This window comes from Dysidea avara, chromosome 15 (assembly GCF_963678975.1).
Source record: "Dysidea avara chromosome 15, odDysAvar1.4, whole genome shotgun sequence".
NCBI lineage: Eukaryota > Metazoa > Porifera > Demospongiae > Dictyoceratida > Dysideidae > Dysidea > Dysidea avara.
This window is the reverse complement of record NC_089286.1, coordinates 8,635,504-8,652,181: the sequence shown is the minus strand read 5'-3', so window position 1 is coordinate 8,652,181 and position 16,678 is coordinate 8,635,504. Positions and strand designations below refer to the sequence as shown.

General features: G+C 39.2%; 3 long non-coding RNA genes across 3 annotated transcripts; 2 read left to right on the top strand and 1 right to left on the bottom strand.

Moving 5' to 3' along the window:
- Positions 1 to 929: 929 nt before the first annotated feature.
- Positions 930 to 1,661, top strand: LOC136245980 (uncharacterized). The gene is made up of 3 exons (XR_010696188.1): positions 930 to 965; positions 1,015 to 1,077; positions 1,456 to 1,661. It is a non-coding gene; the product is annotated as an uncharacterized lncRNA (long non-coding RNA).
- A 743-nt stretch (positions 1,662 to 2,404) lies between these two features.
- LOC136245529 (uncharacterized) lies at positions 2,405 to 6,279 on the bottom strand. The gene is made up of 3 exons (XR_010695914.1): positions 6,070 to 6,279; positions 4,698 to 4,746; positions 2,405 to 2,706 (listed from the first exon to the last, which is right to left on the bottom strand). It is a non-coding gene; the product is annotated as an uncharacterized lncRNA (long non-coding RNA).
- A 58-nt stretch (positions 6,280 to 6,337) lies between these two features.
- LOC136245528 (uncharacterized) lies at positions 6,338 to 14,931 on the top strand. Its single transcript, XR_010695913.1, has 4 exons — positions 6,338 to 6,471; positions 14,424 to 14,485; positions 14,545 to 14,611; positions 14,672 to 14,931. It is a non-coding gene; the product is annotated as an uncharacterized lncRNA (long non-coding RNA).
- Positions 14,932 to 16,678: the final 1,747 nt, after the last annotated feature.

The following is a 16,678-nucleotide window of genomic DNA, read 5'->3' as shown; positions in this document are numbered from 1 at the left end:
GATGGAGGAGCGAAGCAAGGAGAACCCAGACTGCAACGGAGCCAGCCCATCACCACTGAATATGGGGAATTCCACTTCTCAGTGAGTAATAGACACATTCCAAAATTACGTCACTGCCATAGCAACAACTTTCCGCCATTTTCATTGGGGCCAGTTTCTGTGGCTTCGAAGCCTCAAAGTTGCGTAGTATCAATGCCACACAATTGTTGCGTGCCTGAGTGCGTTAAGAAAGGCTATAGGACTATCACTATTGATGGAAGGAAGGCGAAGGTATCATTTCACAACTTCCCAGATGAAACAAAGCGTGACTTGAGACGCCGTTGGGTTCATGCAATTCGCCGCGATATTGGTAAGGCTCTTCTAGAATGTAATTAACTATAAATAAAAAGAATGATAGCATTAGCATAAACATTCAGTGATGTTACGAAGTCCTTTATACCATTCCCTAGGGCCTGCGGCCGTGCAGTAGGCCTAAGCTGACCGTACATTTAAATTTATAGTAGATATAGAACACTAGCTAGCTACTTTGAGTCCTTGACTAACAATTCAGCCACTTGAAATTATGTTTGTCTATCTTGTACTATAACAGGAGAACACTTTCAACCTAATACATGGACGAAGATTTGTTCTCTGCACTTTCACACAGAAGACTTACAATTTTTGGAGTAGTTACAGAACATTGAGGGAAGATGCTGTGCCATTTATTTTTCCATTCAAGAAATCTTCACAAGCTAAAAGTCGGACTTCACGCAATAGTAATAAGGAGCAGATGAATACAGAAGATGATGCGAGTGCAAGTGCCAGTGCTACAGAAGAGCAAATGAATAGTTGTGACTGTGAGTTGGGAGATACTATGAGAGAGGTAGTAAGCCAACAGCATTCCTGTGGTTGTCAGGAATGCATTCCTGTGGTTGTCAGGAATGCATTCCTGTGGTGACATGTAAAGTCCTCAAGATACCACTGAGGTAAGTCTATTGTCACAAAGTTTTAGTGATGTATGTATATACCATATAGACAATCAAATCATCAATCAAATATCATCACTTGTTCTACCCAATGCAGCCAAGTAAATTTCGAGTGAGAATTTTAGCAGGAAAATGTCAATCTACATACATCATCCTTACTAACCTGTACTGAATGAACTGAGGCGAAATAAAGCCCAAATATATGCTTTCAGAGTGATCTGAAATGTTTCTGAGAAGTTAGTAAATCTTAAATTTGCATTGACTAAATGATTCACTGTTAGGCATTATTTAGGCCTAAAATGGGCTTATGCCAACCATCACAGCTGCAATATATGCATCGTTGAATTACCTCTATTATCTAATGCCTTACTCCACTGTTCTAGAAGTGTCAATTTGTGGGTTTGTGATGGCTTCCTTTGCTGATTTGATTGTTTTCTGTGATCCTTACCAGAAGCTTTGTGCCTTTAACACCTCTTTTCACTCCATACAGGTATCTACTGTTCGAAGGAGCTACTGCATGCTGTCTGCACTGAAGGTTATGGGAAGACAATTAATTTATATATAAAGTGTGTATACATTCTAATTGCTTACTGTTTGTCACTTTAGACAATGAGTTGTGGATATTGTTACTTGTTCACACCTGTTGCATGTTGTAAAGTGGGTCCACTATGCTGTAATGATTTTTAACTTGCTGAATCTCAATAAGCAAACTTATCACCTCAAAAATTTCCTGTTGCACTCTATGGCAACGTAAAATCATTGGACCAGAGTTTTACCTTCAACCTTTCCTGTAAATATTAAGATTTTATCCATTAATATGCTACATCCAAATCATGAGCAAAGTCAGCATAGCTCGGCAATATAAGTGCATAACTGTTGGAAGAAAATTGATTTTAAGACTTTGGTCTGTCAGGCTATTCTGTAGTACGAAGCAACCAGGCAAGATAAAGACTGGTGGATGCTCATCCTGGATTATGGACCGGCAGACCTTGGTCTGTGAGGGGAGAATTGGTAGGTGGAGTAAGCTTGACACAGGATGAGCATGGAAAGACACTATTGAATCTAGTAGATTTTCTGTGAAAAAGAAAAGACATGAGAGGTATAGAAAAGGCAAGACTTGCAGCACAATTATTTAAGTGGCAAGATATGTAATTTCATCAAATGTACTATCCGCACATTCACCAGATGTGTAACCTTAACACTTGGGGCATAAAACGTCTGACTACATACACAACATAATTCATACACAACTGTACTTATTCTGTCTATGTTACAGTTATGGAACTACACACTAGTCAAAAAATTTACCTAGGCTCAAACAAAAACAGGCCACAGGCCCCAATACTGAATAGCATTGCAGTCAGTTATAGATCCGTGGTTCATATTGTTTCAGTATACAGAGAGAGATTAGCAATTACAATACCAACATGAGGGTTAATATTCTTGCTGTGGTAAATATTATACTGATGTACATTGTTCAACATTTGAGTGTGTGTTGCAAACTAAAATCCCACGTCTATATATTATAGATTCCACAAATACCTATGTAAAGTAAAGAACGACACTGGTACTGTAGATAGCTACAATCAAATTGTCAGTTACACAAATTTACAACTTTACAAATTGATTGCTGTCTTAAGCTTGACCCTATCTGGACATCTGCAGCATCACTAAAGGTTCTTCACTGTAAAACGGGCAGTGCTGAATGAGCACACCTGCATTCACATAGACTTCTCACCTCCTGGAATATAAATGCTAATGATAAATACAAAAAAACAATAGTGATTACTAGTGTACATAATACAAGCAGTACTGAGGAGTCCTCAGAGAAGTTGGGTCCTCAGTGGGGACCAACTTTTCTTGGAAAATATACCTCACAATGTGTATTGGTACCTCCAAGTCACATGCCAGCGTCCAGACTTGCATGGCCAGACCACTTACTCTCCATCACAATGCTTCACATGATGCCTAGCATTTAGTGCCTATTCTGAAAGACTGGTTAGCACAGGCCTGATGAATGCTGATTTTCACACTTCCAGCCACATAGTGACCTTTATAAAAACTAAACATTTTGCCTTCATGCAGAAGAAGCATACAAGCCTAACTGCTTGTATAGCCAGTAGTGATTGCTTCTTGGAAAAATGGTTTGTCTCCAGTTAGGTAATATAATAGTGCATTCATGGGGTAACCAATGAGCAGCCAGTCCAAGATGCTTTTAATCATAGACATTATGTGAAGTAATGATGATATAGAAGTGGTCTGACCATGCAAGATGAAACGCCGTGACTTGAACGTGTAAACACAGGGAAGTATATAAAATTCCAAGAATAGTTGAATCCTGCAGGTCCTTGGTCCCAGGGTTCAGCACATAATACACACCTTGGGTAGGGATATAGTGCTGGTTTGTGATTAGTCATTTCTGCTTATGTTAATATAACTGAAAGTAGTTACGTATAAAAATAACAATATTAATTTTACACCAAAGTATATCTCCATGTACTGTATGACCACAAATCAATGTACGATTTTCTGTAAAAATTTTAATGCATTACATTTTCTAAAGAGCCAGCACAGGCCCCTCATTTATTCTACAGTATTATTGTTTTCTTCCTTTATTTTAAGCCTAGTTGGTGCCCACCCCACTTTAATTATCACAGAGGTCGGTAACACTATATAAGCCCTACTCAAAACTATTTTGTTAATTGCATAGTGTATCTGGAATTTTACCACATAAACACCTCAATAGTCACAATACAACACTAGCTAGCAGGGGTTGTTGTATTCAGATTACGCTTTGTGTCAGCATTAAGTGATTAGTATATTTTGTTTTGTTAAAACACTTATAATTAGTTTTCCAAAATGAAATCTATAAAATAGTGTTTCACTTGTAACATTGTAACACTAACTAGGTATACACTTTAAACAAGTGATCACACTTCACATCGTCCACTCATTTTAGTTTGTCCCAGAAAACAACTATTTGTATTTTAATGGTCCTTAAATTGTTTCCTTCCTCCTCTGATCATACTACTGACAATTTTTGTAAAAAAAGCACTGGATAGACAGTTGTTGGCACTGAAGTCACTTTTGTTAAAATTGTCTACAACTACAAACCTATATAGGCAATGCAAATAACCATCACTTAAATCAAGCTCCCTACTAGGGACGCCCAATTCAGTTCCATGTAACTTAGAGTAGATGGGTATTCCTTGTTACGGAGTATGTGCAATTTAGAGCATGGTCCTCTTAATATGCACAACACATACTCCATTATTTTGAGAGCAAGAAATTCTTTATCATTCTATGCTGGGAAGATTTTTAATGTTCATAGTGAAAATAAGTTTAACTGTTAACCATTACAAAGTGTCCAGAATATGCAGGTGTCCTTATTTTCAAGTATCCTGGTTAACAAATTCCACGGTACATGTATACCATATTTTTCGTATAAAAGCCACATACAAATAAACTATTGTCTTGATTATAAGCCAGGGAGTTTCCAGCACACTTTGAAAATAAATACCGGGGCCTGCCTGATTCATTTACAGGCTGTGTCAATACTGCTAGGAAGGAAATACAAGACCAGGCTTTTTATACAAAGAAATATGTACTGTACGGTAGTAATGACATTTAGAATAGTTGGATCATTTAACACCTACAACTTTTTTTACATTATTATGTTCATGACTGCATATAGTTTATAGTAAAATCACAAACAAAATAATACACACTTACATCAGGATTGTTCAAACTGGTGAATTCTGTGACATCTTGTTTTAATACTCTGCAAAATAAAACAATCGGTATAAGATTGACAACATGCACAACACAATAGGGAGGATACAAGTAATTTTTCTACTAAACAAATGCCAGGTATCAAATGAATACCAGTCATAATTTCTAAACATTCTGTGCAACAGTGCTATTAAATGAAGAAGTGAAGAGCATTGTATAGAGCTCGTGGAAAGCATCAAGAAGAGTACAACGCAAGCTGTGAAATTCAATCATCTGGGACACTGATCACGTTTCTACCAACTTTCAGGTTGATTGCAAAAATGTAGTAAGAACAGATACATAATCAAACAGGTGACCCATGATACGAGTATCTTGAACTATATGGCAAGGATTGTAGTTAACAGTTTGCCAGCAAAACATGATGTATAATTATACTGATTGTTATATATGATAGGCAGAACACAAATTTTCATCAGAAAATTTAAAATCCTCAAGTGAAATGTGCACGTGATTTTGTTTTTACATTTCGCAAGCAACCGGTAAATGCCCGTGGAACTCATAACCCCGACACCACTAAGTGACACTAGCTTCCCCAAGTCCCAGTTATACAGTCATACTTAGGTAGGTCTCTTGCTCAAGGAAACTGCAACTTACAGTTGGAGGAGGGGGCATCGAACCTGGAACCTGCAATTACCAAGCCAATGTTCTAACCAGCCGGGTTGGCTATGTCGCTTCACCTATATGGTATAAGCAACAGCACAAAGCAGGCATTTGTACTAATCAAAGTTCAAATCCCAACATTGTCCCATGTGCAGATAACCAGTAATGTTACAGTTTATGAATAATAATAATAATAATTAACTTTACAGTGTACATATACCTACATACATACAAGTTGCAGATGTTGGTATGATAGAGAATTGGGGCATATGGCAACACACTGATGGTCCACTGACATCCTGTGTCAGTGGCCGGAAGCTAAATTGTAGAGTGATTAGCTACAAAGTTTACTCACTAGTCTAAGATTACTTAAAAGGGGGGGAAATTAACAGTTAAAGGGAGTTGAAGTTAGGTTGGTGAGGGATCTTTGAACACTTTGAGCATGGACATAGAAATGAAAAAGAGCAGGTGTTGTTGGAGGTGAAATTTGCAGTGAAATGATTCCACAGATAATCTAAAAGTTTGGCCTTTATCTTGCATGGCATTGGTTGGTAAGCTTGGTTGATTTGTAACCACCTGATAACAATGCCATACATTATTAGCTCAAGGCTCACTCACTACTTAGAGTCCATGTAATGAAAGTACTACTTGGCATACACAACTATTAAACTACCAGTACACAGTCACTATAGCTACTGACTACGTATAATACCTTCCATGAAGCAGAAGCCAAGATATAGGGGGTAGCTTGAGGTCACCTGTTATACTAGCAGACTAGCGAGATATCCACTCCACTGTAAACAAATCTTTAAATAAAGGTCACTCGATCTGTCATTGTTACGCAGAACTTTGTGCGGTGATCACGTGACAACCCAGTTTCCTGTATGACGTAATTTTGTGGTTGAGCAAGTCTGTACATAACGAGATTGTTTGTCAATCAAAGGGAGCGAAACTCCGCACCTGCGAATAATTAGGTATTATGGTCACCCGTGTTTCTCCGCGTACCGAAGTCAGGTATTAACACTTCCTTGTGACCTTAGTGGTGACCTCAGGTGGTTGTTGGACTATTAGTGCTATTGAAAAGGTGGCGATTTTCGCTGTTTCACTATGGAAGGTATGTAGTTTCACTCGTGTATGTGGACCTCAGTAGTGATCACGAAAGACTAGGCCTATTCCTCAGCCAGTGTGTCACGAGTGAATAGACGATATGCGTGTTCTAATAGCCGTAGAAAATTTTACGAGAATTCGTAATTAATGTGTTTCTTGAAATCTCAACGGTGTCACGTATTGAAGGAGCATTTCTTGAGAGCTACCTAACGTACGATTAGAAGAATATGTCAAGACGCCTGTGCTGTGTTTGGGGTTGTACCAATAAAAAGGGGGAAATGCCCGGAAGATATCGCTGGAAATCGGCTTTGTGGCTGTCCATTGGCACGAAATCATGGTTGTCCCAAGCCTCAGTATTTAACGATGCACAGTATTCATAGTATGCCCGATCATGTCAAACAAGTTGTCATCGAAAAGATCAATCTTACCAGGCAAGGTGGACGGCAAACTAAGTGGCAGCCTTTTAAGGAAGCTGTAATTTGCAACATACATTATGCAGATTGTAAAGGACCTACCAGAGATGAAAGTGACGTTCTTCCAATTAATTTTAAAAGACCAAGGAACTATCCTGTAACTAGTTCTGCACCAAAAAAGAGAAGGACATTGGAGAGGAAGTCTCCACCAGAGAAAACTACCAGAAGAAGAAGAGCTTCTCAAGCAAAACAGCACAGTGAGCAACCATACAGTTCACAAGATTATCAGCCCGGTGATGAGTTTAACAATTTACAAGCTGGCCAACTCACGCAACACAATGCACAAACAAATCACAGTGGCCAACTCACACAAATAAACACAGAGACACATAACAGTGGCCAGCTTACACAACTGATAGCTGACAGTAATCTACACACACAGCAGGTCAGCGAGGAGTCTGATGATACACAATCTGGTCAACTCACACTTCAATGCACTAACACAACTGAGGATGCACAGCAGCTCAGCGAGGAGTCTGATAGTACACAATCTGGTCAACTTACACTATGGTGCAATGACACAACTGTGGACTTAGAGCAGCACAGTGAGGAGTTTGACAACTCACCAACTGATCAGCACTCACAACAACAGTGTGAACGGAATGATTTCCAACCGAGCCAAACTGCTTCACACACTGAACACAGAGGGCCAGATCTACCAGTCTTACAAGTGGCAAATCATGAATTAAAAGTTGACTACAATGTGGAGAATCTAATGAAGGAGAATGAAGAGTTACGTTTAGAAAATATGAAGCTTAAGGAGCATATTCAATATCTTAATACTCATATACAGAGACTTGATGTTACCTTGCTCAGTGATGGTCAAGTGAATATGTACACTGGAATATCACGTAAGCTTTTTGACTGCATTGATCGCTGGTTACAGCTGATGTTGGGAAAGCAAACGACAAGTGAAATGCTTTCACCAACCCAAAAGCTTCTACTTGTTTTGATGCGGCTCCGGCAAAATCATTCACAAAGCGATTTGGCGTGCCGCTTCAATGTTGATCAAAGCTCTATTTCACGTATTTTAAACCACTGGATTCCTCTTCTGAGTGCTCAGTTTAAAAGGCTTATACAATGGCCGCAGACATGCATTGGTCCATCTGTAGCGCCTTATGATCTGTTGCCAAACTCAGTAGCTATAATTGATGGCACTGAAATTTTCATTCAGAGACCAAGCAACCTGGCAACGCAGAAGTCATCTTATAGTGATTATAAAAGTCACACAACCGTCAAGTACTTGGTTGCTGTTGATACTTTTACAGGTGTCTTCGTTTATGTTTCTGCAGGTTCTCAGGCAATAGCAGTGACAGATTCACCATTGAACACAGTGGAATATTGGAAAATCTGAAACCAGGGCAAAGAATTTTGGCTGATAAGGGCTACAATGCACGTGACTTGTTTGCCCAGAAAGGGTGTTTCTTGACAATACCAAGCTTTTTGAATGAAGGCACACTTGCAGCTCAAGAGGCCAGACAATCTCGAAGCATTGCCAGTGTGCGAATAAGGGTGGAAAACGCAATCAGAAGGATAAAAGAGTACAAGATATTTACTGAAACATTATGTAACCGTACAAACAGAAAGATAGTCGATGGTAGTGGTAGTATGTGCGTTGTGTAATTTAAAAGAAAAACTTATAAAGTAGTTATAGTGTACTAATGTAAATTGACTAGCTTTTTAAATACAGCACCCAAATTTAAATTATCACAAAAATAATTGATTACATACTATACAACCTAGACAAAATTTCGATACCCAAAGTTGTCATGTAGAAGTGAGTGAGTTTTTCTTTCATTTCACTCCACAAATCATTATCCGGTACAATCCTTTTGGTGTGCAGGTCCACTTTTGTCCAGACAATAAAATCACAAAACTTTGCACCAGAAAGTGCAAGCTGGCCTATAATTTGAAAATAATAATCATGTGATCGCTTTAACCTTGTTTGACAACCATCAACAATGCTTAAGCAAAATGATGGATCCTCACATGCCTTTTCAATGGAGCTGTCACGATGTTTATACATACACTTCACTTCTATGATGCTAAATTCTTCATTGCCAAGCAAAATGATACCATCAGGAGATGTGGCTAGAAAAGGATGCTCAACACTTAAGAAAACACCACACTCTTCAACTTGGGTACCAGTTGCAACCATGTATTGCTGTATAGCATTGCACTCATGGTCACATCCCCACTGTAATGCTGCTGAATGTGGAGTTCCATAGTCACCTAAGACAGTTTTTATTAAGGATGGAGGATAGGAGTGTCGAAATTCTCTGTTGCATACTCTCCCAAAATTACTAGATGTAACTCGCCATTGCCTTGCATCTAACCAGAGCGGATTATTTCGCTGACCAACACTCATATTCTGTATCAGCTGCACATCCTCTGCAGTGGGCTTTAATGACTCAACCAAATATCTTACATTAACTTCACGATCAGCACATATCTCGCATAATTTGTCCAGAGGGTCTATTAATGCTGGATTGGCACTCGGTGATGGAAACGCTTGTTGGCTCCTGTCTGATTCCTGAGTAAAGTAATACTGAATACCAGTATCACAACCAGCATCTTCCAGTCCTTGTAGTAAGCCATCTAAAGGTGCCAAGGCACCAGTGTATGGAAAATAACCAGTTGATGATTTTCCAAAATCCAGGTCAGCAGAAAAAGATGGTTTCCTACCTTGAGAAGGCCGGGACCATGCACATCTCACACTCGTGTATGCCTGTGGTGTGATCTCTGATAACATTATCAGTAATGCAGCAATGTGCACACAGCTTTGAGTGCTGCCAGCAGGACATTTACAGTTACCAGCAACAGGAGTTTGAGTGGCATCTAACTTAATGAATAGGCAGTAGGAAGATGGAACTTGCCTCATGGTGGGTCTGCATTTTGCCTTGACATATGTAAAATCATTGCACTTGGCCTTTTCTAAGCTAAACAAGTGTCCACACTGGCATAAACGAATACCTGTTCGAAAGTTCTTCGTATATCCATCTTTGTGTTTTAGGTAAGTGGAAACACAGTTATCTGAAACCAGTGGAAAGTCATCTGTAGTCCAAGTCACATCATTTGAAAGCTCAGAAAACTCAGGAGGCGAAGGATACTCAAGACGTTGAAATGGCACTGCCTGGATTTGCCCTTCTAACTCATCCGTTTCAACGATATCCAAGACCTTCCTAACTAATTGCTCTTTGTTTCCAGAGAGAGGAACCCGTCTCTCTCGTAAAAAAGCCTTGAGCTGATCCACAGTCCATGAACGATACAGTTCACCACGTCCGGCCATTATCAAAATTCCGTATTATTGCGTCATAGGAGTCACGCGAGAATTAGAATATTTACGGTACGCATATCGTCTATAGGGCCATAGATAGGGCTAACTTTAAAGATGCAGTGGTCTTAGCCTCATGGATGTACGGATTGTGAGCTTGTCACCTTGTGGGTTGTATAGGGTAATTAACTTACAGTGACTTGTTTAGCCAATTATACTCCTAGTCTAAATAAGTTAGACACTGTGACCAAGCGATTTAGTAACCCTCAGGCCCTTAGTAGCGCCCTCACTGCACTCGGGACGCTACAGCTTCAGGCCATCAGGGTTACTAAATTGCTTAGTTCCCTTGGTCTTGGTGTCTAACTATTATTTAACCTTACTCTAAGTGAATGCTATCAAGCTATTGGCCTTCTTACTCCATGCATACATCTCTGTATGTGTCTTAATACCATATCAGACTAGGAAGAAACCTGAATTAAAGCATGAGGTACTTTTATTGTTGTATCACGTGATGACTATGCCCTGCCACTGCCACTAGAGTTGTCAGCTTAGAACAAAAAAAAGAAAACAGTTGTTGACTGAACAAGTATTCCGTACCGTTTTAACTATCACTAAGTAGTATCTACGCAACTATTGCTTCAAATGTCTTGCCTCTGATCCGAGTTTTGACCACACTGATAGTTACACAAGTTAATCCTAATGTTTAACTTAACTGTCGATCCCACTATACTGGAAGAATTAATACCAATCCTTGTTCTTTACTCCATGTCACAATTCTGTGTGGTTTTTTGTAATCACATGATCTCACTTCTATTTATTGCCTCCTATTATTTCTCCACAATGAGTGATATCCGCAATGACATTTTTTGACGTTGCAATTACAAAATTTGATGTCATAATTGACAAAATGGCTGTGTTAGTGTTGGGGCTTTAGAGACTTCGGCGCACAGTATTCGAAATGAATGTTGTCTGTATATTTTTACACATGGAACCACGAGATAATAAAGGTAAGAAGTAGTACACGTACTGTGACAGTGCAAAATGAACTCCAACAAGGAAAACAAACCAAAAATTTTAAAATCACACACAAATAGGCTTATTTGAATTGCCTTATATACTATAAGTCTCACCTTCGCCCTTATTCGAATTTATAAATGCTATCATAGGGAAACACCATCTCGCCCAATACCTCCATGTACAAAGTCCCCACACTACAACGGCCATTTTGTTTGTGACATCACAGATAATGCACACTGCGTCAAGAAACGTAATTGTGGATATCACTCATTGAGTTACTCATAGGGAAAATCCCTTGGATACCCCATCTCTGTCCATCAACTAAATGGAAAGAAAAACATCGGCGAAAATAACATGGTTAGTATTATGTAAGTTAAGCTACTGTATCACAATAATGGAGTAGTTAATTTTAATCCAGCCTATGTCTATAATTGCTCTGGGTGGCTGATGGTGAGGTAAATTAGTCTGATTCCAGGGCAATTCCCAGGCCAGGTTTGGCTACGCCACTGGGTAGATGGCTAGTTTTCAACAACGCATGTGTTGGTATACCTTTTTGTGGGATACTAGTTCTACTACTGGAAGTTAATAATTTGTACACACCTAAGTAGTGCATGGGTGGCCCGGTCAACTGGGTAGGTATGACAAATTTGCATTGTATAGTATGTGCATACATGCATACATGGTATGTATGTTTGTGTGTCAGGCATTAGAAATGTACATAACTATTATGCCAGCAGCAAACAGAATGAGAAAGTGTGTGACAAAATTGATGTTGACTAGCAGGCAGTGTTGGGCAAGTTACTTTGTAAAAGTAACTAGTTACATATTACATATTACTTGCAACTGAACTATTTAGTTACAGTTACATATTACCCATAAAATAAAGTAACTGTAATAATATTACATATTATATTACTTTGTGTCCACAGCCTTAAGCTGTCACGTGTGAAACTACCACCTTATCATGTGACATGATTGTGTTGTTGGACAATATGCAAATTTTGATTATAAGTAAGAAGCTGGTGAATAAGCTTCATTCAGTAGGCTTCGTTACTTTGTTATGGCTAGGCGTTACTCAGGGATAACTAACGAGATTAGTAACTTCGTTACTTGTAGTAATAATATTACGTAACATTAGACTTGTTACAGTAACTATATTACTTAGGTAACGCGTTACATTTGTAAGTAAAGTAGCTTGCGTTATATTACCTGTTTTTATAGCGTATTTCGTTATATTACTTTGTTACCACAAAAGTAATAATATTACGTAACGCGTTACATAAGTAACGCGTTACTCCCAACACTGCTAGCAGGTAGGAAAAGTTTTGTTCCTGGCTAACATGATTAGTTCTCTGGTGCAGCCTGTCACTTGGTTTCTGTCCTGGCATTTAACCAGTAGCCCATATAGTAAGTGCTACAGTAGTGTTGTGAGCCCTTGTGGCACCACTCAGGTGTAGAGGTGTACCAATAATCCGATTGGCTTTGGCTATGTTGGCCTTGTTAGCAACTGACCTGGTTCAATGCAAGCTAGTAATATCCTAGCAACACCTGTTGTCAACTGTTGATCAAAGCCCCACACTGTCACTTTATAGCTGAAGTTAGAGTGAAAATTGTAAGGGGAAGGGGTCTATGCTACCATATCAGATCAGCTTTGTTACTGCATGTAATCCATTGTCAAAATTAACTGCTTAAACAGCTTACATGTACCTCTGCTAAGAATCCTTAATTTGTATAGACCTTTCCAAATGTATTGTGCCTCGTTGTCCTCCTATTTGTGTTGGGCTATTGAGTGCTACCAGAATAAAGGTACCTCTTACTGGCTCTCAGCTATTTCTTTGGTGCATTATGGCTTTTCACTTCACAAGGGTCAGTTTGTTGTGTTTCTGTTACGGTTTATTCCCACTTTATCTACCTTCTCATTATGTGTGTGTGGCTAAGATTTTCTGTGTTTCATGTTCACATGGTATCTTTGTGCCAACTTCTAAATTGTTATTTAAGGTGTGCCATATGAGTCTCCCTGGCAATCCCTTACAGGGAAGTTGTTGCATAATTGTTCTGCTGTTCTTGAAAAGTAGATCTTTGTTTGACTACAGGTTTTTAGTGGTCTATTAATGTGCGTGTTATTTAACAACTTTGTAGCAACCAGTTGGTCTCCCACTCTACTCACTTTCTCCAGTCTACACAGCCATATAACAGGGACTTGGTGTCAACTAGGGAAATAGCTCACCCAGCTCTAACACCAATGGGTACCTAGTGTTAGCTGGGGAAGCAAATTCCCAACTGTCCTTGTCTTGTTTAGCAGTGTAGGGGTCAGGGATTAGGGATCATAGAAAAAAGCAAGGAAACAAGGGAGGGAGGTTGCCTACACCTGCAGATACACTAGTGAACATTTAATCCCTAATTTAGTCTTGGTCTTGGGGTATAGACTGGATTACGAATTAAATGTTCACTAGTGTATCTGCAGGTGTAGGTGACCTCCCTTGTTCCCTTACTTTTTTTCTATGATCCCTAATCGAAATTAAAATTTCAAATTTTTCCTTAAACTTGTACGCCCAAATACCATATCTTTACAACTCGAGTGTGTGGGGGTGTGTCCATGTGTGGGTGTGTCCATGTGTGCATGTACATGTGACTGCATTTGTGTTTATGGTGTACTTTAATCAATCCGGATCAGATCCTCGCCTTACTGGGATTACTATCTGGGTCAGTGATGCTGACCTGGTTCAATGCAAGCTAGTATAAATAGTTTTCCCCATACCTATTGTTCATGCAGTTGTTATGTAGGGCTAACTAACTGGTACCAACAAGGCTAAATAGTGCCAAAATACATAGCACTTGGTGGATACCTCTGTCAGTGATGGTATACACACTTGCCTATGGTCCCATTTGCAGTGATGTGCAAATAGTGGTGGCTTCAAGAGACAGGGTTGAGTCCAGAAATGTATGACAAAATATGTGGGTCCTTGACTTACTGATTTGTGTAAGTCAGAGGTCTGTAGTGGTTGGTGAGTGAGTGGTAATGGTGGCTACTTTATTTGAGTGCTGGTTGATGCTGACATTTGCTAACCACTATGGATACATTCTTTCACCTCACTATATTAAGGATGTCCCAAGGTGTCAGCCGTTCCAATGAAATGACATAATATTGTGAGTTGCACCAGAAATAGTGAAATGCTCTTTCTCTTTTTACTATAGCTGTTAGTGAATACCGTGTTGAGGTCATGCTACCACATGCAAACCTCTGAGAATCATGTAAGGTAAAAGCTGTAACACAGTTGTTTCCGTTGTATGTAACATTTAAATTGCAATATGGCAGGTCCCTATAGATGATCATGACAAGGACACATGACTTTCACGCTTCATCCATATACTGTACAGTGATGGTATGTATTTAGTGCATATGTCAGCAATACTACAGTTCTCTTCTTTCTCCTTATTTCTAGCGAATACATAAGAGACAATTTGCTGAATCATCAAGGAAGTTGAATGCTGTCTTTCTAAGAAGTGGCTAGGTGAAGAAGACTGGAATGAACTAACAACAATAGTTTTTGTCCTACCTAGGTAAACGAGGGGCTTAATTAGATAAAAATTCATGATCCATGATTTAGACTAAAGTTACATAGGGTGATGCATTTACTATGTAGTCACTATGAAATAGCAGCCAGTTTACTATGTGTTCACTTACAAACAAATTGTCTATTCATTTGTACCATTAGTGTAGTCTGTACCACCAGCCCTAGAGGTGGACGTCCAGACTACTTTTTTTCCACCAGAGCAATTTACTTTGACTTGAGAGTTGACCAAATCCCCCTCTTTGCTGGCTGGGGTTAGACTGACAAAACTTTGATGGGTGCATTGTTATTCACTATAACCTTTTATGGTAATTTATTTTACGAATAGTTTGTATTGTTATTGTACATAAAACTAAAATTTACGGTAAAAATTACAAAGAATGAATTTGGCGCGTTATTCGAGTGCAGAGAGTTGAGTTGCGGGTAATTGTCACATGTTTGTACCTATCGCGAGATATGGCCAACAATGCTACTGAGCTCGAGTCCAAGAGTGGAGATCAAGCGATTGTGGAGTGCTGTAAAGGTATACTGACGTATATTTGTGCACACGATCATCGTGCTGCAGCTGGCATATAATCAGCTGTTGTAGGTTTAGTAGTGCATTCCATGCCTCGAAAGCTACCCTGTAGCTAGACGTAGGACATATACTGAATCACTGATGGTGTCGTGGTGAGCTGTTCTCTGAATTATTTGATCAAAGCTAATTGTATTCATGATTGCCAATGCCGAAGTCTATTAAGTGGATGTAAAAGGTGTAGCTAGAGAGCTTTAAGCTGGCTAGAAAGTTTTTCTAAGAGGAAGGAAATTAAACTAGCTTCAATTCCATGCACTTTGTACAAAAATTAATAGTTATGCTTGACTTAATATAAAAATGACAAGCTATTGAGGCATGGATCCAATAAGGCATGCTATAGCTATCACATTAGTTACCTAGATCAGATCATAGCTATATAAAACAATGCAAACAAAATTGCATGATAGTGTGCATGTCACCATGCAGTGCTTTCAGAAGTGTGTACGTGAATAAATAATTACTGTAAGCTACAACATTATATTATGTGTGCCTTATAAATGCAGCTGACATAGAAATCTTGGGTCGCTGCATATCATGCTACAGAAATAAGAGGAGTACTGAGTATTGCCGAATGATGAAACAGCATGAAGAAGCTGGTGCTGATGTGTGTAATAGCTGTGATGACAAGCAGAATAACATCACAACATGTCGCCAGCAGCTGCGACATGACGAAAGCAATGCCACCTGTAAAAAAAAGTTGACCGTTGCGAAGAACTGGGACTTCCTCAGTGTTGCTTAAACTTAGCAGGTCTCCACCTGGAATGTTATGCTTCAAACCCAGACAAATTGAAGACACCAAATGCAACTGGTTACATGATGCCGTATAATGAGGAAAAATGGGAAAAGTGGCTTCAACAGTTTACACTTCAAACACAGTGTGAATACACTGCCCGAAATGGCTCTAAAGCCAACATTAAAACAAGAGAAAAAGGTGTTATTAGAGTAAACAAAGGCCAGTTCTCCTATACATCATCATGGGTACATACATATAATTGCTTGCGTGGAGGCAAGGGAAAATTCAATCCACCAAGTCTAGATGTGGAGAAGAAATCACGTGCTTCAATTGGCTCTCGTCGTCTTGGCTGTCCAGCATGCATTCACATTAGACACCTTATAGTCAGCAATGGGATGGAAATTTTAGAAATCAAAGTGCCATTGTTACGCGCACACTTGTCATCACACACTCCATCATCCATCAAAGATCAGCTTACAATGAAACCTCTAACTGAGATAGAGCAGAAGGTTACAGACTTGGTACAAGAGTGCTTCTTAAATCAAAGAGCTTTAAGAATGCTTCTGAATAG